Here is a 23,401-nt window from a genome sequence, read left to right as displayed (position 1 = left end):
AGGAAACCACTTTTGCACTTGTATTAGTGTGGAAAACCACTTTTCGCACTTGTGTTAGTGTTGAAAAACCACTTTTCGCACTTGTGTTGGTGCAGGAAACCACTTTTGCACTTGTATTAGTGTGGAAAAACCACTTTTTGCACTTGCGATAGTGTTGAAAAACCACTTTTCACACTTGTGTTAGTGTTGAAAAACCACTTTTCGCACTTGTGTTGGTGCAGGAAACCACTTTTGCACTTGTATTAGTATAGAAAAAACACTTTTTGCACTTGTGATAGTGTTGAAAAACCACTTTTCGCACTTGTGTTAGTGTTGAAAAACCAATTTTTGCACTTGTGTTGGTGCAGGAAACCACTTTTGCACTTGTATTAGTGTGGAAAAACCACTTTTTGCACTTGTGATAGTGTTGAAAAAACACTTTTCGCACTTGTGTTGGTGCAGGAAACCACTTTTCCACTTGTATTAGTGTGGAAAAACCACTTTTTGCACTTGTGTTAGTGTTGAAAAACCACTTTTCGCACTTGTGTTAGTGTTGAAAAACCACTTTGCGCACTTGTGTTGGTGCAGGAAACCACTTTTGCACTTGTATTAGTGTGGAAAAACCATTTTTTGCACTTGTGATAGTGTTGAAAAAACACTTTTTGCACTTGTGTTAGTGTTGAAAAACCACTTTTCGCACTTGTGTAAGTGTTGAAAAACCACTTTTCGCACTTGTGTTGGTGCAGGAAACCACTTTTGCACTTGTATTAGTGTGGAAAAACCACTTTTCGCACTTGTGTTAGTGTTGAAAAACCACTTTTCGCACTTGTGTTAGTGTTGAAAAACCACTTTTCGCACTTGTGTTAGTGTTGAAAAACCACTTTTCGCACTTGTGTTAGTGAAGGAAACCACTTTTCGCACTTGTGTTAGTGTTGAAAACCCACTTTTCGCACTTGTGTTAGTGTTGAAAAACCACTTTTCGCACTTGTGTTGGTGCAGGAAACCACTTTTGCACTTGTATTAGTGTGGAAAAACCACTTTTCGCACTTGTGTTAGTGTTGAAAAACCACTTTTCGCACTTGTGTTGGTGCAGGAAACCACTTTTGCACTTGTATTAGTGTTGAAAAACCACTTTTTGCACTTGTGATAGTGTTGAAAAACCACTTTTCGCACTTGTGTTAGTGTTGAAAAACCACTTTTCGCACTTGTGTTGGTGCAGGAAACCACTTTTGCACTTGTATTAGTGTGGAAAAAACACTTTTTGCACTTGTGATAGTGTTGAAAAACCACTTTTCGCACTTGTGTTAGTGTTGAAAAACCACTTTTCGCACTTGTGTTAGCGTTGAAAAACCACTTTTCGCACTTGTGTTGGTGCAGGAAACCACTTTTGCACTTGTGTTAGTGTGGAAAAACCACTTTTCGCACTTGTGTTAGTGTTGAAAAAACCACTTTTCGCACTTGTGTTAGTGTTGAAAAACCACTTTTCGCACTTGTGTTGGTGCAGGAAACCACTTTTGCACTTGTATTAGTGTGGAAAAACCACTTTTCGCACTTGTATTAGTGTTGAAAAACCACTTTTCGCACTTGTGTTAGTGTTGAAAAACCACTTTTCGCACTTGTGTTAGTGAAGGAAACCACTTTTCGCACTTGTGTTAGTGTTGAAAAACCGCTTTTCGCACTTGTGTTAGTGTTGAAAAACCACTTTTCGCACTTGTGTTAGTGAAGGAAACCACTTTTCGCACTTGTGTTAGTGTTGAAAACCCACTTTTCGCACTTGTGTTAGTGTTGAAAATCCTCTTCTCGCACTTCTGTTGGTGCAGGAAACCACTTTTGCACTTGTATTAGTGTGGAAAAAACACTTTTTGCACTTGTGATAGTGTTGAAAAACCACTTTTTACCTTCGCAAAAGCGGAAGGTTATGTTTTGATCGCTGTGTATTTATTTGTATGTCTGTGTGTGCGTGTGTGTGTATGTTATTCGCATAACTCAAAAAGTATTCAACCGAATTGCATGAAATTTGGTGGGATGATTGGTTATTATACGGGACACATTTGATTAGATTTTGGGAGCAATCGGGTCAAAGGTCAAGGTCAAGGTCACGAAAAGGTCAAAATCGTATTTTTACCATAGCGCGGTCAATTTTTATCCAATTGGCATGCAACTAATGCCAAAATGTTCAGAATTCAATGCCCGATCTTGTGATATACGACATGACCCAGTGAAGACATTACCCTTGTTAGCGGTTGGGGGTCAAAAGTCAGGGGGGTCACGACCTTGCAAAATGTGCGTTTTTTGTCATAACTCGGTCAATTCTTATCCGATTTGCATGAAATCAGCACCAAACTGTTCACTGTTCTGTTCCCTACACTCCCATGCCAAGTACAGAACAGTAGCTGCGGCGAAGGTATGCGCTCTACCGAGTGCCCGTTCTAGTTGCACTTGTGTTAGTGTTGAAAAACCACTTTTCGCACTTGTGTTGGTGCAGGAAGCCACTTTTGCACTTGTATTAGTGTGGAAAAACCACTTTTCGCACTTGTGTTAGTGTTGAAAAACCTCACACTTGTGTTGGTGCAGGACACCACTTTTGCACTTGTATTAGTGTGGAAAAACCACTTTTTGCACTTGTGATAGTGTTGAAAAACCACTTTTCGCACTTATGTTAGTGTTGAAAAACCATTTTTCGCACATGTGTTGGTGCAAGAAACCACTTTTGCACTTGTATTAGTGTGGAAAACCACTTTTCGCACTTGTGTTAGTGTTGAAAATCCTCTTTTCGCACTTCTGTTGGTGCAGGAAACCACTTTTGCACTTGTATTAGTGTGGAAAAAACACTTTTTGCACTTGTGATAGTGTTGAAAAACCACTTTTTGCACTTGTGTTAGTGTTGAAAAACCACTTTTCGCACTTGTGTTGGTGCAGGAAACCACTTTTGCACTTGTATTAGTGTGGAAAAACCACTTTTCGCACTTGTGTTAGTGTTGAAAAACCTCACACTTGCGTTGGTGCAGGACACCACTTTTGCACTTGTATTAGTGTGGAAAAACCACTTTTTGCACTTGTGATAGTGTTGAAAAACCACTTTTCGCACTTGTGTTAGTGTTGAAAAACCATTTTTCGCACATGTGTTGGTGCAAGAAACCACTTTTGCACTTGTATTAGTGTGGAAAAAACACTTTTTGCACTTGTGATAGTGTTGAAAAACCACTTTTCGCACTTGTGTTAGTGAAGGAAACCACTTTTGCACTTGTATTAGTGTGGAAAAACCACTTTTCGCACTTGTATTAGTGTTGAAAAACCACTTTTCGCACTTGTGTTAGTGTTGAAAAACCACTTTTCGCACTTGTGTTAGTGAAGGAAACCACTTTTCGCACTTGTGTTAGTGTTGAAAACCCACTTTTCGCACTTGTGTTAGTGTTGAAAAACAACTTTTCGCACTTCTGTTGGTGCAGGAAACCACTTTTGCACTTGTATTAGTGTGGAAAAAACACTTTTTGCACTTGTGATAGTGTTGAAAAACCACTTTTTGCACTTGTGTTAGTGTTGAAAAACCACTTTTCGCACTTGTGTTGGTGCAGGAAACCACTTTTGCACTTGTATTAGTGTGGAAAAACCACTTTTCGCACTTGTGTTAGTGTTGAAAAACCTCACACTTGTGTTGGTGCAGGAAACCACTTTTGCACTTGTATTAGTGTGGAAAAAACCACTTTTTGCACTTGTGATAGTGTTGAAAAACCACTTTTTGCACTTGTGTTAGTGTTGAAAAACCACTTTTCGCACATGTGTTGGTGCAAGAAACCACTTTTGCACTTGTATTAGTGTGGAAAAAACACTTTTTGCACATTGTGATAGTGTTGAAAAACCACTTTTCGCACTTGTGTTGGTGCAGGAAACCACTTTTGCACTTGTATTAGTGTGGAAAAACCACTTTTCGCACTTGTGTTAGTGTTGAAAAACCACTTTTCGCACTTGTGTTAGTGTTGAAAAACCACTTTTCGCACTTGTGTTAGTGCAGGAAACCACTTTTGCACTTGTATTAGTGTGGAAAAACCACTTTTTGCACTTGTATTAGTGTGGAAAAACCACTTTTTGCACTTGTGATAGTGTTGAAAAACCACTTTTTGCACTTGTGTTAGTGTTGAAAAACCACTTTGCGCACTTGTGTTGGTGCAGGAAACCACTTTTGCACTTGTATTAGTGTGGAAAAAACACTTTTTGCACATTGTGATAGTGTTGAAAAACCACTTTTCGCACTTGTGTTGGTGCAGGAAACCACTTTTGCACTTGTATTAGTATAGAAAAAACACTTTTTGCACTTGTGATAGTGTTGAAAAACCACTTTTCGCACTTGTGTTAGTGTTGAAAAACCACTTTTTGCACTTGTGTTGGTGCAGGAAACCACTTTTGCACTTGTATTAGTGTGGAAAAAACCACTTTTTGCACTTGTATTAGTGTGGAAAAACCACTTTTCGCACTTGTGTTAGTGTTGAAAAACCACTTTTTGCACTTGTGTTAGTGTTGAAAAACCACTTTTTTCACTTGTGTTAGTGAAGGAAACCACTTTTCGCACTTGTGTTAGTGTTGAAAACCCACTTTTCGCACTTGTGTTAGTGTTGAAAATCCTCTTTTCGCACTTCTGTTGGTGCAGGAAACCACTTTTGCACTTGTATTAGTGTGGAAAAAACACTTTTTGCACTTGTGATAGTGTTGAAAAACCACTTTTTGCACTTGTGTTAGTGTTGAAAAACCACTTTTCGCACTTGTGTTGGTGCAGGAAACCACTTTTGCACTTGTATTAGTGTGGAAAAACCACTTTTTGCACTTGTGATAGTGTTGAAAAACCACTTTTCACACTTGTGTTAGTGTTGAAAAACCACTTTTCGCACATGTGTTGGTGCAAGAAACCACTTTTGCACTTGTATTAGTGTGGAAAAAACACTTTTCGCACTTGTGTTAGTGTTGAAAAACCACTTTTCGCACTTGTGTTGGTGCAGGAAACCACTTTTGCACTTGTATTAGTGTGGAAAAACCACTTTTCGCACTTGTGTTAGTGTTGAAAAACCACTTTTCGCACTTGTGTTAGTGTTGAAAAACCACTTTTCGCACTTGTGTTGGTGCAGGAAACCACTTTTGCACTTGTATTAGTGTGGAAAAACCACTTTTTGCACTTGTGATAGTGTTGAAAAACCACTTTTCACACTAGTGTTAGTGTTGAAAAACCACTTTTCGCACTTGTGTTGGTGCAGGAAACCACTTTTGCACTTGTATTAGTATAGAAAAAACACTTTTTGCACTTGTGATAGTGTTGAAAAACCACTTTTTGCACTTGTGTTAGTGTTGAAAAACCACTTTTCGCACTTGTGTTGGTGCAGGAAACCACTTTTGCACTTGTATTAGTGTGGAAAAACCACTTTTCGCACTTGTGATAGTGTTGAAAAACCTCACACTTGCGTTGGTGCAGGACACCACTTTTGCACTTGTATTAGTGTGGAAAAACCACTTTTTGCACTTGTGATAGTGTTGAAAAACCACTTTTCGCACTTGTGTTAGTGTTGAAAAACCATTTTTCGCACATGTGTTGGTGCAAGAAACCACTTTTGCACTTGTATTAGTGTGGAAAAAATACTTTTTGCACTTGTGATAGTGTTGAAAAACCACTTTTCGCACTTGTGTTAGTGTTGAAAAACCACTTTTCGCACTTGTGTTGGTGCAGGAAACCACTTTTGCACTTGTATTAGTGTGGAAAAAACACTTTTTGCACTTGTGATAGTGTTGAAAAACCACTTTTTGCACTTGTGTTAGTGTTGAAAAACCACTTTTCGCACTTGTGTTGGTGCAGGAAACCACTTTTGCACTTCTATTAGTGTGGAAAAACCACTTTTCGCACTTGTGTTAGTGTTGAAAAACCTCACACTTGCGTTGGTGCAGGACCACTTTTGCACTTGTATTAATTAGTGTGGAAAAACCACTTTTTGCACTTGTGATAGTGTTGAAAAACCACTTTTCGCACTTGTGTTAGTGTTGAAAAACCATTTTTCGCACATGTGTTGGTGCAAGAAACCACTTTTGCACTTGTATTAGTGTGGAAAAAACACTTTTTGCACTTGTGATAGTGTTGAAAAACCACTTTTCGCACTTGTGTTAGTGTTGAAAAACCACTTTTCGCACTTGTGTTGGTGCAGGAAACCACTTTTGCACTTGTATTAGTGTGGAAAAACCACTTTTCGCACTTGTGTTAGTGTTGAAAAACCACTTTTCGCACTTGTGTTAGTGTTGAAAAACCACTTTTTGCACTTGTGTTGGTGCAGGAAACCACTTTTGCACTTGTATTAGTGTGGAAAACCACTTTTCGCACTTGTGTTAGTGTTGAAAAACCACTTTTCGCACTTGTGTTGGTGCAGGAAACCACTTTTGCACTTGTATTAGTGTGGAAAAACCACTTTTTGCACTTGCGATAGTGTTGAAAAACCACTTTTCACACTTGTGTTAGTGTTGAAAAACCACTTTTCGCACTTGTGTTGGTGCAGGAAACCACTTTTGCACTTGTATTAGTATAGAAAAAACACTTTTTGCACTTGTGATAGTGTTGAAAAACCACTTTTCGCACTTGTGTTAGTGTTGAAAAACCAATTTTTGCACTTGTGTTGGTGCAGGAAACCACTTTTGCACTTGTATTAGTGTGGAAAAACCACTTTTTGCACTTGTGATAGTGTTGAAAAAACACTTTTCGCACTTGTGTTGGTGCAGGAAACCACTTTTCCACTTGTATTAGTGTGGAAAAACCACTTTTTGCACTTGTGTTAGTGTTGAAAAACCACTTTTCGCACTTGTGTTAGTGTTGAAAAACCACTTTGCGCACTTGTGTTGGTGCAGGAAACCACTTTTGCACTTGTATTAGTGTGGAAAAACCATTTTTTGCACTTGTGATAGTGTTGAAAAAACACTTTTTGCACTTGTGTTAGTGTTGAAAAACCACTTTTCGCACTTGTGTAAGTGTTGAAAAACCACTTTTCGCACTTGTGTTGGTGCAGGAAACCACTTTTGCACTTGTATTAGTGTGGAAAAACCACTTTTCGCACTTGTGTTAGTGTTGAAAAACCACTTTTCGCACTTGTGTTAGTGTTGAAAAACCACTTTTCGCACTTGTGTTAGTGTTGAAAAACCACTTTTCGCACTTGTGTTAGTGAAGGAAACCACTTTTCGCACTTGTGTTAGTGTTGAAAACCCACTTTTCGCACTTGTGTTAGTGTTGAAAAACCACTTTTCGCACTTGTGTTGGTGCAGGAAACCACTTTTGCACTTGTATTAGTGTGGAAAAACCACTTTTCGCACTTGTGTTAGTGTTGAAAAACCACTTTTCGCACTTGTGTTGGTGCAGGAAACCACTTTTGCACTTGTATTAGTGTTGAAAAACCACTTTTTGCACTTGTGATAGTGTTGAAAAACCACTTTTCGCACTTGTGTTAGTGTTGAAAAACCACTTTTCGCACTTGTGTTGGTGCAGGAAACCACTTTTGCACTTGTATTAGTGTGGAAAAAACACTTTTTGCACTTGTGATAGTGTTGAAAAACCACTTTTCGCACTTGTGTTAGTGTTGAAAAACCACTTTTCGCACTTGTGTTAGCGTTGAAAAACCACTTTCGCACTTGTGTTGGTGCAGGAAACCACTTTTGCACTTGTGTTAGTGTGGAAAAACCACTTTTCGCACTTGTGTTAGTGTTGAAAAAACCACTTTTCGCACTTGTGTTAGTGTTGAAAAACCACTTTTCGCACTTGTGTTGGTGCAGGAAACCACTTTTGCACTTGTATTAGTGTGGAAAAACCACTTTTCGCACTTGTATTAGTGTTGAAAAACCACTTTTCGCACTTGTGTTAGTGTTGAAAAACCACTTTTCGCACTTGTGTTAGTGAAGGAAACCACTTTTCGCACTTGTGTTAGTGTTGAAAAACCGCTTTTCGCACTTGTGTTAGTGTTGAAAAACCACTTTTCGCACTTGTGTTAGTGAAGGAAACCACTTTTCGCACTTGTGTTAGTGTTGAAAACCCACTTTTCGCACTTGTGTTAGTGTTGAAAATCCTCTTCTCGCACTTCTGTTGGTGCAGGAAACCACTTTTGCACTTGTATTAGTGTGGAAAAAACACTTTTTGCACTTGTGATAGTGTTGAAAAACCACTTTTTACCTTCGCAAAGCGGAAGGTTATGTTTTGATCGCTGTGTATTTATTTGTATGTCTGTGTGTGCGTGTGTGTGTATGTTATTCGCATAACTCAAAAAGTATTCAACCGAATTGCATGAAATTTGGTGGGATGATTGGTTATTATACGGGACACATTTGATTAGATTTTGGAGCAATCGGGTCAAAGGTCAAGGTCAAGGTCACGAAAAGGTCAAAATCGTATTTTTACCATAGCGCGGTCAATTTTTATCCAATTGGCATGCAACTAATGCCAAAATGTTCAGAATTCAATGCCCGATCTTGTGATATACGACATGACCCAGTGAAGACATTACCCTTGTTAGCGGTTGGGGGTCAAAAGTCAGGGGGGTCACGACCTTGCAAAATGTGCGTTTTTTTGTCATAACTCGGTCAATTCTTATCCGATTTGCATGAAATCAGCACCAAACTGTTCACTGTTCTGTTCCCTACACTCCCATGCCAAGTACAGAACAGTAGCTGCGGCGAAGGTATGCGCTCTACCGAGTGCCCGTTCTAGTTGCACTTGTGTTAGTGTTGAAAAACCACTTTTCGCACTTGTGTTGGTGCAGGAAGCCACTTTTGCACTTGTATTAGTGTGGAAAAACCACTTTTCGCACTTGTGTTAGTGTTGAAAAACCTCACACTTGTGTTGGTGCAGGACACCACTTTTGCACTTGTATTAGTGTGGAAAAACCACTTTTTGCACTTGTGATAGTGTTGAAAAACCACTTTTCGCACTTATGTTAGTGTTGAAAAACCATTTTTCGCACATGTGTTGGTGCAAGAAACCACTTTTGCACTTGTATTAGTGTGGAAAACCACTTTTCGCACTTGTGTTAGTGTTGAAAATCCTCTTTTCGCACTTCTGTTGGTGCAGGAAACCACTTTTGCACTTGTATTAGTGTGAAAAAACACTTTTTGCACTTGTGATAGTGTTGAAAAACCACTTTTTGCACTTGTGTTAGTGTTGAAAAACCACTTTTCGCACTTGTGTTGGTGCAGGAAACCACTTTTGCACTTGTATTAGTGTGGAAAAACCACTTTTCGCACTTGTGTTAGTGTTGAAAAACCTCACACTTGCGTTGGTGCAGGACACCACTTTTGCACTTGTATTAGTGTGGAAAAACCACTTTTTGCACTTGTGATAGTGTTGAAAAACCACTTTTCGCACTTGTGTTAGTGTTGAAAAACCATTTTTCGCACATGTGTTGGTGCAAGAAACCACTTTTGCACTTGTATTAGTGTGGAAAAAACACTTTTTGCACTTGTGATAGTGTTGAAAAACCACTTTTCGCACTTGTGTTAGTGAAGGAAACCACTTTTGCACTTGTATTAGTGTGGAAAAACCACTTTTCGCACTTGTATTAGTGTTGAAAAACCACTTTTCGCACTTGTGTTAGTGTTGAAAAACCACTTTTCGCACTTGTGTTAGTGAAGGAAACCACTTTTCGCACTTGTGTTAGTGTTGAAAACCCACTTTTCGCACTTGTGTTAGTGTTGAAAAACAACTTTTCGCACTTCTGTTGGTGCAGGAAACCACTTTTGCACTTGTATTAGTGTGGAAAAAACACTTTTTGCACTTGTGATAGTGTTGAAAAACCACTTTTTGCACTTGTGTTAGTGTTGAAAAACCACTTTTCGCACTTGTGTTGGTGCAGGAAACCACTTTTGCACTTGTATTAGTGTGGAAAAACCACTTTTCGCACTTGTGTTAGTGTTGAAAAACCTCACACTTGTGTTGGTGCAGGAAACCACTTTTGCACTTGTATTAGTGTGGAAAAACCACTTTTTGCACTTGTGATAGTGTTGAAAACCACTTTTTGCACTTGTGTTAGTGTTGAAAAACCACTTTTCGCACATGTGTTGGTGCAAGAAACCACTTTTGCACTTGTATTAGTGTGGAAAAAACACTTTTTGCACATTGTGATAGTGTTGAAAAACCACTTTTCGCACTTGTGTTGGTGCAGGAAACCACTTTTGCACTTGTATTAGTGTGGAAAAACCACTTTTCGCACTTGTGTTAGTGTTGAAAAACCACTTTTCGCACTTGTGTTAGTGTTGAAAAACCACTTTTCGCACTTGTGTTAGTGCAGGAAACCACTTTTGCACTTGTATTAGTGTGGAAAAACCACTTTTTGCACTTGTGATAGTGTTGAAAAACCACTTTTTGCACTTGTGTTAGTGTTGAAAAACCACTTTGCGCACATTGTGTTGGTGCAGGAAACCACGTTTGCACTTGTATTAGTGTGGAAAAAACACTTTTTGCACTTGTGATAGTGTTGAAAAACCACTTTTGCACTTGTGTTAGTGTTGAAAAACCACTTTTCGCACTTGTGTTAGTGTTGAAAAACCACTTTTCGCACTTGTGTTGGTGCAGGAAACCACTTTTGCACTTGTATTAGTGTGGAAAAACCACTTTTCGCACTTGTGTTAGTGTTGAAAAACCACTTTTCGCACTTGTGTTAGTGTTGAAAAACCACTTTTCGCACTTGTGTTAGTGAAGGAAACCACTTTTCGCACTTGTGTTAGTGTTGAAAACCCACTTTTCGCACTTGTGTTAGTGTTGAAAAACCACTTTTCGCACTTGTGTTGGTGCAGGAAACCACTTTTGCACTTGTATTAGTGTGGAAAAAACCACTTTTTGCACTTGTGATAGTGTTGAAAAAACACTTTTCGCACTTGTGTTGGTGCAGGAAACCACTTTTGCACTTGTATTAGTGTGGAAAAACCACTTTTTGCACTTGTGTTAGTGTTGAAAAACCACTTTGCGCACTTGTGTTGGTGCAGGAAACCACTTTTGCACTTGTATCAGTGTGGAAAAACCATTTTTTGCACTTGTGATAGTGTTGAAAAAACACTTTTTGCACTTGTGTTAGTGTTGAAAAACCACTTTTCGCACTTGTGTAAGTGTTGAAAAACCACTTTTCGCACTTGTGTTGGTGCAGGAAACCACTTTTGCACTTCTATTAGTGTGGAAAAACCACTTTTCGCACTTGTGTTAGTGTTGAAAAACCACTTTTCGCACTTGTGTTAGTGTTGAAAAACCACTTTTCGCACTTGTGTTAGTGAAGGAAACCACTTTTCGCACTTGTGTTAGTGTTGAAAATCCACTTTTCGCACTTGTGTTAGTGTTGAAAAACCACTTTTCGCACTTGTGTTGGTGCAGGAAACCACTTTTCGCACTTGTATTAGTGTGGAAAAACCACTTTTCGCACTTGTGTTAGTGTTGAAAAACCACTTTTCGCACTTGTGTTGGTGCAGGAAACCACTTTTGCACTTGTATTAGTGTTGAAAAACACTTTTTGCACTTGTGATAGTGTTGAAAAACCACTTTTCGCACTTGTGTTAGTGTTGAAAAACCACTTTTCGCACTTGTGTTGGTGCAGGAAACCACTTTTGCACTTGTATTAGTGTGGAAAAACCACTTTTTGCACTTGTGATAGTGTTGAAAAACCACTTTTCGCACTTGTGTTAGCGTTGAAAAACCACTTTTCGCACTTGTGTTGGTGCAGGAAACCACTTTTGCACTTGTGTTAGTGTGGAAAAACCACTTTTCGCACTTGTGTTAGTGTTGAAAAAACCACTTTTCGCACTTGTGTTAGTGTTGAAAAACCACTTTTCGCACTTGTGTTGGTGCAGGAAACCACTTTTGCACTTGTATTAGTGTGGCAAAACCACTTTTCGCACTTGTATTAGTGTTGAAAAACCACTTTTCGCACTTGTGTTAGTGTTGAAAAACCACTTTCGCACTTGTGTTAGTGAAGGAAACCACTTTTCGCACTTGTGTTAGTGTTGAAAACCCACTTTTCGCACTTGTGTTAGTGTTGAAAATCCTCTTTTCGCACTTCTGTTGGTGCAGGAAACCACTTTTGCACTTGTATTAGCGTGGAAAAAACACTTTTTGCACTTGTGATAGTGTTGAAAAACCACTTTTTGCACTTGTGTTAGTGTTGAAAAACCACTTTTCGCTCTTGTGTTGGTGCAGGAAACCACTTTTGCACTTGTATTAGTGTGGAAAAACCACTTTTCGCACTTGTGTTAGTGTTGAAAAACCTCACACTTGTGTTGGTGCAGGAAACCACTTTTGCACTTGTATTAGTGTGGAAAACCACTTTTTGCACTTGTGATAGTGTTGAAAAACCACTTTTTGCACTTGTGTTAGTGTTGAAAAACCACTTTTCGCACATGTGTTGGTGCAAGAAACCACTTTTGCACTTGTATTAGTGTGGAAAAAACACTTTTTGCACATTGTGATAGTGTTGAAAAACCACTTTTCGCACTTGTGTTGGTGCAGGAAACCACTTTTGCACTTGTATTAGTATAGAAAAAACACTTTTTGCACTTGTGATAGTGTTGAAAAACCACTTTTCGCACTTGTGTTAGTGTTGAAAAACCACTTTTTGCACTTGTGTTGGTGCAGGAAACCACTTTTGCACTTGTATTAGTGTGGAAAAAACCACTTTTTGCACTTGTATTAGTGTGGAAAAACCACTTTTCGCACTTGTGTTAGTGTTGAAAAACCACTTTTTGCACTTGTGTTAGTGTTGAAAAACCACTTTTTTCACTTGTGTTAGTGAAGGAAACCACTTTTCGCACTTGTGTTAGTGTTGAAAACCCACTTTTCGCACTTGTGTTAGTGTTGAAAATCCTCTTTTCGCACTTCTGTTGGTGCAGGAAACCACTTTTGCACTTGTATTAGTGTGGAAAAAACACTTTTTGCACTTGTGATAGTGTTGAAAAACCACTTTTTGCACTTGTGTTAGTGTTGAAAAACCTCACACTTGTGTTGGTGCAGGAAACCACTTTTGCACTTGTATTAGTGTGGAAAAAACCACTTTTTGCACTTGTGATAGTGTTGAAAAACCACTTTTTGCACTTGTGTTAGTGTTGAAAAACCACTTTTCGCACATGTGTTGGTGCAAGAAACCACTTTTGCACTTGTATTAGTGTGGAAAAAACACTTTTTGCACATTGTGATAGTGTTGAAAAACCACTTTTCGCACTTGTGTTGGTGCAGGAAACCACTTTTGCACTTGTATTAGTGTGGAAAAACCACTTTTCGCACTTGTGTTAGTGTTGAAAAACCACTTTTCGCACTTGTGTTAGTGTTGAAAAACCACTTTTCGCACTTGTGTTAGTGCAGGAAACCACTTTTGCACTTGTATTAGTGTGGAAAAACCACTTTTTGCACTTGTGATAGTGTTGAAAAACCACTTTTTGCACTTGTGTTAGTGTTGAAAAACCACTTTGCGCACTTGTGTTGGTGCAGGAAACCACGTTTGCACTTGTATTAGTGTGGAAAAAACACTTTTTGCACTTGTGATAGTGTTGAAAAACCACTTTTTGCACTTGTGTTAGTGTTGAAAAACCACTTTTCGCACTTGTGTTAGTGTTGAAAAACCACTTTTCGCACTTGTGTTGGTGCAGGAAACCACTTTTGCACTTGTATTAGTGTGGAAAAACCACTTTTCGCACTTGTGTTAGTGTTGAAAAACCACTTTTCGCACTTGTGTTAGTGTTGAAAAACCACTTTTCGCACTTGTGTTAGTGAAGGAAACCACTTTTCGCACTTGTGTTAGTGTTGAAAACCCACTTTTCGCACTTGTGTTAGTGTTGAAAAACCACTTTTCGCACTTGTGTTGGTGCAGGAAACCACTTTTGCACTTGTATTAGTGTGGAAAAAAACCACTTTTTGCACTTGTGATAGTGTTGAAAAAACACTTTTCGCACTTGTGTTAGTGCAGGAAACCACTTTTGCACTTGTATTAGTGTGGAAAAACCACTTTTTGCACTTGTGATAGTGTTGAAAAACCACTTTTTGCACTTGTGTTAGTGTTGAAAAACCACTTTGCGCACTTGTGTTGGTGCAGGAAACCACGTTTGCACTTGTATTAGTGTGGAAAAAACACTTTTTGCACTTGTGATAGTGTTGAAAAACCACTTTTTGCACTTGTGTTAGTGTTGAAAAACCACTTTTCGCACTTGTGTTAGTGTTGAAAAACCACTTTTCGCACTTGTGTTGGTGCAGGAAACCACTTTTGCACTTGTATTAGTGTGGAAAAACCACTTTTCGCACTTGTGTTAGTGTTCAAAAACCACTTTTCGCACTTGTGTTAGTGTTGAAAAACCACTTTTCGCACTTGTGTTAGTGAAGGAAACCACTTTTCGCACTTGTGTTAGTGTTGAAAACCCACTTTTCGCACTTGTGTTAGTGTTGAAAAACCACTTTTCGCACTTGTGTTGGTGCAGGAAACCACTTTTGCACTTGTATTAGTGTGGAAAAAAACCACTTTTTGCACTTGTGATAGTGTTGAAAAAACACTTTTCGCACTTGTGTTGGTGCAGGAAACCACTTTTGCACTTGTATTAGTGTGGAAAAACCAGTTTTTGCACTTGTGTTAGTGTTGAAAAACCACTTTGCGCACTTGTGTTGGTGCAGGAAACCACTTTTGCACTTGTATCAGTGTGGAAAAACCATTTTTTGCACTTGTGATAGTGTTGAAAAAACACTTTTTGCACTTGTGTTAGTGTTGAAAAACCACTTTTCGCACTTGTGTAAGTGTTGAAAAACCACTTTTCGCACTTGTGTTGGTGCAGGAAACCACTTTTGCACTTCTATTAGTGTGGAAAAACCACTTTTCGCACTTGTGTTAGTGTTGAAAAACCACTTTTCGCACTTGTGTTAGTGTTGAAAAACCACTTTTCGCACTTGTGTTAGTGAAGGAAACCACTTTTCGCACTTGTGTTAGTGTTGAAAATCCACTTTTCGCACTTGTGTTAGTGTTGAAAAACCACTTTTCGCACTTGTGTTGGTGCAGGAAACCACTTTTCGCACTTGTATTAGTGTGGAAAAACCACTTTTCGCACTTGTGTTAGTGTTGAAAAACCACTTTTCGCACTTGTGTTGGTGCAGGAAACCACTTTTGCACTTGTATTAGTGTTGAAAAACACTTTTTGCACTTGTGATAGTGTTGAAAAACCACTTTTCGCACTTGTGTTAGTGTTGAAAAACCACTTTTCGCACTTGTGTTGGTGCAGGAAACCACTTTTGCACTTGTATTAGTGTGGAAAAACCACTTTTTGCACTTGTGATAGTGTTGAAAAACCACTTTTCGCACTTGTGTTAGCGTTGAAAAACCACTTTTCGCACTTGTGTTGGTGCAGGAAACCACTTTTGCACTTGTGTTAGTGTGGAAAAACCACTTTTCGCACTTGTGTTAGTGTTGAAAAAACCACTTTTCGCACTTGTGTTAGTGTTGAAAAACCACTTTTCGCACTTGTGTTGGTGCAGGAAACCACTTTTGCACTTGTATTAGTGTGGCAAAACCACTTTTCGCACTTGTATTAGTGTTGAAAAACCACTTTTCGCACTTGTGTTAGTGTTGAAAAACCACTTTCGCACTTGTGTTAGTGAAGGAAACCACTTTTCGCACTTGTGTTAGTGTTGAAAACCCACTTTTCGCACTTGTGTTAGTGTTGAAAATCCTCTTTTCGCACTTCTGTTGGTGCAGGAAACCACTTTTGCACTTGTATTAGCGTGGAAAAAACACTTTTTGCACTTGTGATAGTGTTGAAAAACCACTTTTTGCACTTGTGTTAGTGTTGAAAAACCACTTTTCGCTCTTGTGTTGGTGCAGGAAACCACTTTTGCACTTGTATTAGTGTGGAAAAACCACTTTTCGCACTTGTGTTAGTGTTGAAAAACCTCACACTTGTGTTGGTGCAGGAAACCACTTTTGCACTTGTATTAGTGTGGAAAACCACTTTTTGCACTTGTGATAGTGTTGAAAAACCACTTTTTGCACTTGTGTTAGTGTTGAAAAACCACTTTTCGCACATGTGTTGGTGCAAGAAACCACTTTTGCACTTGTATTAGTGTGGAAAAAACACTTTTTGCACATTGTGATAGTGTTGAAAAACCACTTTTCGCACTTGTGTTGGTGCAGGAAACCACTTTTGCACTTGTATTAGTATAGAAAAAACACTTTTTGCACTTGTGATAGTGTTGAAAAACCACTTTTCGCACTTGTGTTAGTGTTGAAAAACCACTTTTTGCACTTGTGTTGGTGCAGGAAACCACTTTTGCACTTGTATTAGTGTGGAAAAAACCACTTTTTGCACTTGTATTAGTGTGGAAAAACCACTTTTCGCACTTGTGTTAGTGTTGAAAAACCACTTTTTGCACTTGTGTTAGTGTTAAAAAACCACTTTTTTCACTTGTGTTAGTGAAGGAAACCACTTTTCGCACTTGTGTTAGTGTTGAAAACCCACTTTTCGCACTTGTGTTAGTGTTGAAAATCCTCTTTTCGCACTTCTGTTGGTGCAGGAAACCACTTTTGCACTTGTATTAGTGTGGAAAAAACACTTTTTGCACTTGTGATAGTGTTGAAAAACCACTTTTTGCACTTGTGTTAGTGTTGAAAAACCACTTTTCGCACTTGTGTTGGTGCAGGAAACCACTTTTGCACTTGTATTAGTGTGGAAAAACCACTTTTTGCACTTGTGATAGTGTTGAAAAACCACTTTTCACACTTGTGTTAGTGTTGAAAAACCACTTTTCGCACATGTGTTGGTGCAAGAAACCACTTTTGCACTTGTATTAGTGTGGAAAAAACACTTTTCGCACTTGTGTTAGTGTTGAAAAACCACTTTTCGCACTTGTGTTGGTGCAGGAAACCACTTTTGCACTTGTATTAGTGTGGAAAAACCACTTTTCGCACTTGTGTTAGTGTTGAAAAACCACTTTTCGCACTTGTGTTAGTGTTGAAAAACCACTTTTCGCACTTGTGTTGGTGCAGGAAACCACTTTTGCACTTGTATTAGTGTGGAAAAACCACTTTTTGCACTTGTGATAGTGTTGAAAAACCACTTTTCACACTAGTGTTAGTGTTGAAAAACCACTTTTCGCACTTGTGTTGGTGCAGGAAACCACTTTTGCACTTGTATTAGTATAGAAAAAACACTTTTTGCACTTGTGATAGTGTTGAAAAACCACTTTTTGCACTTGTGTTAGTGTTGAAAAACCACTTTTCGCACTTGTGTTGGTGCAGGAAACCACTTTTGCACTTGTATTAGTGTGGAAAAACCACTTTTCGCACTTGTGTTAGTGTTGAAAAACCTCACACTTGCGTTGGTGCAGGACACCACTTTTGCACTTGTATTAGTGTGGAAAAACCACTTTTTGCACTTGTGATAGTGTTGAAAAACCACTTTTCGCACTTGTGTTAGTGTTGAAAAACCATTTTTCGCACATGTGTTGGTGCAAGAAACCACTTTTGCACTTGTATTAGTGTGGAAAAAATACTTTTTGCACTTGTGATAGTGTTGAAAAACCACTTTTCGCACTTGTGTTAGTGTTGAAAAACCACTTTTCGCACTTGTGTTGGTGCAGGAAACCACTTTTGCACTTGTATTAGTGTGGAAAACCACTTTTCGCACTTGTGTTAGTGTTGAAAATCCTCTTTTCGCACTTCTGTTGGTGCAGGAAACCACTTTTGCACTTGTATTAGTGTGGAAAAAACACTTTTTGCACTTGTGATAGTGTTGAAAAACCACTTTTTGCACTTGTGTTAGTGTTGAAAAACCACTTTTCGCACTTGTGTTGGTGCAGGAAACCACTTTTGCACTTGTATTAGTGTGGAAAAACCACTTTTCGCACTTGTGTTAGTGTTGAAAAACCTCACACTTGCGTTGGTGCAGGACCACTTTTGCACTTGTATTAATTAGTGTGGAAAAACCACTTTTTGCACTTGTGATAGTGTTGAAAAACCACTTTTCGCACTTGTGTTAGTGTTGAAAAACCATTTTTCGCACATGTGTTGGTGCAAGAAACCACTTTTGCACTTGTATTAGTGTGGAAAAAACACTTTTTGCACTTGTGATAGTGTTGAAAAACCACTTTTCGCACTTGTGTTAGTGTTGAAAAACCACTTTTCGCACTTGTGTTGGTGCAGGAAACCACTTTTGCACTTGTATTAGTGTGGAAAAACCACTTTTCGCACTTGTGTTAGTGTTGAAAAACCACTTTTCGCACTTGTGTTAGTGTTGAAAAACCACTTTTTGCACTTGTTTTGGTGCAGGAAACCACTTTTGCACTTGTATTAGTGTGGAAAACCACTTTTCGCACTTGTGTTAGTGTTGAAAAACCACTTTTCGCACTTGTGTTGGTGCAGGAAACCACTTTTGCACTTGTATTAGTGTGGAAAAACCACTTTTTGCACTTGCGATAGTGTTGAAAAACCACTTTTCACACTTGTGTTAGTGTTGAAAAACCACTTTTCGCACTTGTGTTGGTGCAGGAAACCACTTTTGCACTTGTATTAGTATAGAAAAAACACTTTTTGCACTTGTGATAGTGTTGAAAAACCACTTTTCGCACTTGTGTTAGTGTTGAAAAACCAATTTTTGCACTTGTGTTGGTGCAGGAAACCACTTTTGCACTTGTATTAGTGTGGAAAAAACCACTTTTTGCACTTGTGATAGTGTTGAAAAAACACTTTTCGCACTTGTGTTGGTGCAGGAAACCACTTTTCCACTTGTATTAGTGTGGAAAAACCACTTTTTGCACTTGTGTTAGTGTTGAAAAACCACTTTTCGCACTTGTGTTAGTGTTGAAAAACCACTTTGCGCACTTGTGTTGGTGCAGGAAACCACTTTTGCACTTGTATTAGTGTGGAAAAACCATTTTTTGCACTTGTGATAGTGTTGAAAAAACACTTTTTGCACTTGTGTTAGTGTTGAAAAACCACTTTTCGCACTTGTGTAAGTGTTGAAAAACCACTTTTCGCACTTGTGTTGGTGCAGGAAACCACTTTTGCACTTGTATTAGTGTGGAAAACCACTTTTCGCACTTGTGTTAGTGTTGAAAATCCTCTTTTCGCACTTCTGTTGGTGCAGGAAACCACTTTTGCACTTGTATTAGTGTGGAAAAAACACTTTTTGCACTTGTGATAGTGTTGAAAAACCACTTTTTGCACTTGTGTTAGTGTTGAAAAACCACTTTTCGCACTTGTGTTGGTGCAGGAAACCACTTTTGCACTTGTATTAGTGTGGAAAAACCACTTTTCGCACTTGTGTTAGTGTTGAAAAACCTCACACTTGCGTTGGTGCAGGACACCACTTTTGCACTTGTATTAGTGTGGAAAAACCACTTTTTGCACTTGTGATAGTGTTGAAAAACCACTTTTCGCACTTGTGTTAGTGTTGAAAAACCATTTTTCGCACATGTGTTGGTGCAAGAAACCACTTTTGCACTTGTATTAGTGTGGAAAAAACACTTTTTGCACTTGTGATAGTGTTGAAAAACCACTTTTCGCACTTGTGTTAGTGAAGGAAACCACTTTTGCACTTGTATTAGTGTGGAAAAACCACTTTTCGCACTTGTATTAGTGTTGAAAAACCACTTTTCGCACTTGTGTTAGTGTTGAAAAACCACTTTTCGCACTTGTGTTAGTGAAGGAAACCACTTTTCGCACTTGTGTTAGTGTTGAAAACCCACTTTTCGCACTTGTGTTAGTGTTGAAAAACAACTTTTCGCACTTCTGTTGGTGCAGGAAACCACTTTTGCACTTGTATTAGTGTGGAAAAAACACTTTTTGCACTTGTGATAGTGTTGAAAAACCACTTTTTGCACTTGTGTTAGTGTTGAAAAACCACTTTTCGCACTTGTGTTGGTGCAGGAAACCACTTTTGCACTTGTATTAGTGTGGAAAAACCACTTTTCGCACTTGTGTTAGTGTTGAAAAACCTCACACTTGTGTTGGTGCAGGAAACCACTTTTGCACTTGTATTAGTGTGGAAAAAACCACTTTTTGCACTTGTGATAGTGTTGAAAAACCACTTTTTGCACTTGTGTTAGTGTTGAAAAACCACTTTTCGCACATGTGTTGGTGCAAGAAACCACTTTTGCACTTGTATTAGTGTGGAAAAAACACTTTTTGCACATTGTGATAGTGTTGAAAAACCACTTTTCGCACTTGTGTTGGTGCAGGAAACCACTTTTGCACTTGTATTAGTGTGGAAAAACCACTTTTCGCACTTGTGTTAGTGTTGAAAAACCACTTTTCGCACTTGTGTTAGTGTTGAAAAACCACTTTTCGCACTTGTGTTAGTGCAGGAAACCACTTTTGCACTTGTATTAGTGTGGAAAAACCACTTTTTGCACTTGTGATAGTGTTGAAAAACCACTTTTTGCACTTGTGTTAGTGTTGAAAAACCACTTTGCGCACTTGTGTTGGTGCAGGAAACCACGTTTGCACTTGTATTAGTGTGGAAAAAACACTTTTTGCACTTGTGATAGTGTTGAAAAACCACTTTTTGCACTTGTGTTAGTGTTGAAAAACCACTTTTCGCACTTGTGTTAGTGTTGAAAAACCACTTTTCGCACTTGTGTTGGTGCAGGAAACCACTTTTGCACTTGTATTAGTGTGGAAAAACCACTTTTCGCACTTGTGTTAGTGTTGAAAAACCACTTTTCGCACTTGTGTTAGTGTTGAAAAACCACTTTTCGCACTTGTGTTAGTGAAGGAAACCACTTTTCGCACTTGTGTTAGTGTTGAAAACCCACTTTTCGCACTTGTGTTAGTGTTGAAAAACCACTTTTCGCACTTGTGTTGGTGCAGGAAACCACTTTTGCACTTGTATTAGTGTGGAAAAAAACCACTTTTTGCACTTGTGATAGTGTTGAAAAAACACTTTTCGCACTTGTGTTGGTGCAGGAAACCACTTTTGCACTTGTATTAGTGTGGAAAAACCACTTTTTGCACTTGTGTTAGTGTTGAAAAACCACTTTGCGCACTTGTGTTGGTGCAGGAAACCACTTTTGCACTTGTATCAGTGTGGAAAAACCATTTTTTGCACTTGTGATAGTGTTGAAAAAACACTTTTTGCACTTGTGTTAGTGTTGAAAAACCACTTTTCGCACTTGTGTAAGTGTTGAAAAACCACTTTTCGCACTTGTGTTGGTGCAGGAAACCACTTTTGCACTTCTATTAGTGTGGAAAAACCACTTTTCGCACTTGTGTTAGTGTTGAAAAACCACTTTTCGCACTTGTGTTAGTGTTGAAAAACCACTTTTCGCACTTGTGTTAGTGAAGGAAACCACTTTTCGCACTTGTGTTAGTGTTGAAAATCCACTTTTCGCACTTGTGTTAGTGTTGAAAAACCACTTTTCGCACTTGTGTTGGTGCAGGAAACCACTTTTCGCACTTGTATTAGTGTGGAAAAACCACTTTTCGCACTTGTGTTAGTGTTGAAAAACCACTTTTCGCACTTGTGTTGGTGCAGGAAACCACTTTTGCACTTGTATTAGTGTTGAAAAACACTTTTTGCACTTGTGATAGTGTTGAAAAACCACTTTTCGCACTTGTGTTAGTGTTGAAAAACCACTTTTCGCACTTGTGTTGGTGCAGGAAACCACTTTTGCACTTGTATTAGTGTGGAAAAACCACTTTTTGCACTTGTGATAGTGTTGAAAAACCACTTTTCGCACTTGTGTTAGCGTTGAAAAACCACTTTTCGCACTTGTGTTGGTGCAGGAAACCACTTTTGCACTTGTGTTAGTGTGGAAAAACCACTTTTCGCACTTGTGTTAGTGTTGAAAAAACCACTTTTCGCACTTGTGTTAGTGTTGAAAAACCACTTTTCGCACTTGTGTTGGTGCAGGAAACCACTTTTGCACTTGTATTAGTGTGGCAAAACCACTTTTCGCACTTGTATTAGTGTTGAAAAACCACTTTTCGCACTTGTGTTAGTGTTGAAAAACCACTTTCGCACTTGTGTTAGTGAAGGAAACCACTTTTCGCACTTGTGTTAGTGTTGAAAACCCACTTTTCGCACTTGTGTTAGTGTTGAAAATCCTCTTTTCGCACTTCTGTTGGTGCAGGAAACCACTTTTGCACTTGTATTAGCGTGGAAAAAACACTTTTTGCACTTGTGATAGTGTTGAAAAACCACTTTTTGCACTTGTGTTAGTGTTGAAAAACCACTTTTCGCTCTTGTGTTGGTGCAGGAAACCACTTTTGCACTTGTATTAGTGTGGAAAAACCACTTTTCGCACTTGTGTTAGTGTTGAAAAACCTCACACTTGTGTTGGTGCAGGAAACCACTTTTGCACTTGTATTAGTGTGGAAAACCACTTTTTGCACTTGTGATAGTGTTGAAAAACCACTTTTTGCACTTGTGTTAGTGTTGAAAAACCACTTTTCGCACATGTGTTGGTGCAAGAAACCACTTTTGCACTTGTATTAGTGTGGAAAAAACACTTTTTGCACATTGTGATAGTGTTGAAAAACCACTTTTCGCACTTGTGTTGGTGCAGGAAACCACTTTTGCACTTGTATTAGTATAGAAAAAACACTTTTTGCACTTGTGATAGTGTTGAAAAACCACTTTTCGCACTTGTGTTAGTGTTGAAAAACCACTTTTTGCACTTGTGTTGGTGCAGGAAACCACTTTTGCACTTGTATTAGTGTGGAAAAAACCACTTTTTGCACTTGTATTAGTGTGGAAAAACCACTTTTCGCACTTGTGTTAGTGTTGAAAAACCACTTTTTGCACTTGTGTTAGTGTTAAAAAACCACTTTTTTCACTTGTGTTAGTGAAGGAAACCACTTTTCGCACTTGTGTTAGTGTTGAAAACCCACTTTTCGCACTTGTGTTAGTGTTGAAATCCTCTTTTCGCACTTCTGTTGGTGCAGGAAACCACTTTTGCACTTGTATAGTGTGGAAAAAACACTTTTTGCACTTGTGATAGTGTTGAAAAACCACTTTTTGCACTTGTGTTAGTGTTGAAAAACCACTTTTCGCACTTGTGTTGGTGCAGGAAACCACTTTTGCACTTGTATTAGTGTGGAAAAACCACTTTTTGCACTTGTGATAGTGTTGAAAAACCACTTTTCACACTTGTGTTAGTGTTGAAAAACCACTTTTCGCACATGTGTTGGTGCAAGAAACCACTTTTGCACTTGTATTAGTGTGGAAAAAACACTTTTCGCACTTGTGTGTTAGTGTTGAAAAACCACTTTTCGCACTTGTGTTGGTGCAGGAAACCACTTTTGCACTTGTATTAGTGTGGAAAAACCACTTTTCGCACTTGTGTTAGTGTTGAAAAACCACTTTTCGCACTTGTGTTAGTGTTGAAAAACCACTTTTCGCACTTGTGTTGGTGCAGGAAACCACTTTTGCACTTGTATTAGTGTGGAAAAACCACTTTTTGCACTTGTGATAG

The sequence above is a fragment of the Myxine glutinosa genome, chromosome 3 (genome assembly GCF_964187855.1).
Source record: "Myxine glutinosa chromosome 3, kmMyxGlut1.1, whole genome shotgun sequence".
In the NCBI taxonomy this organism is placed as follows: Eukaryota; Metazoa; Chordata; class Myxini; order Myxiniformes; family Myxinidae; genus Myxine; species Myxine glutinosa.
This window is presented reverse-complemented; position numbering follows the sequence as displayed.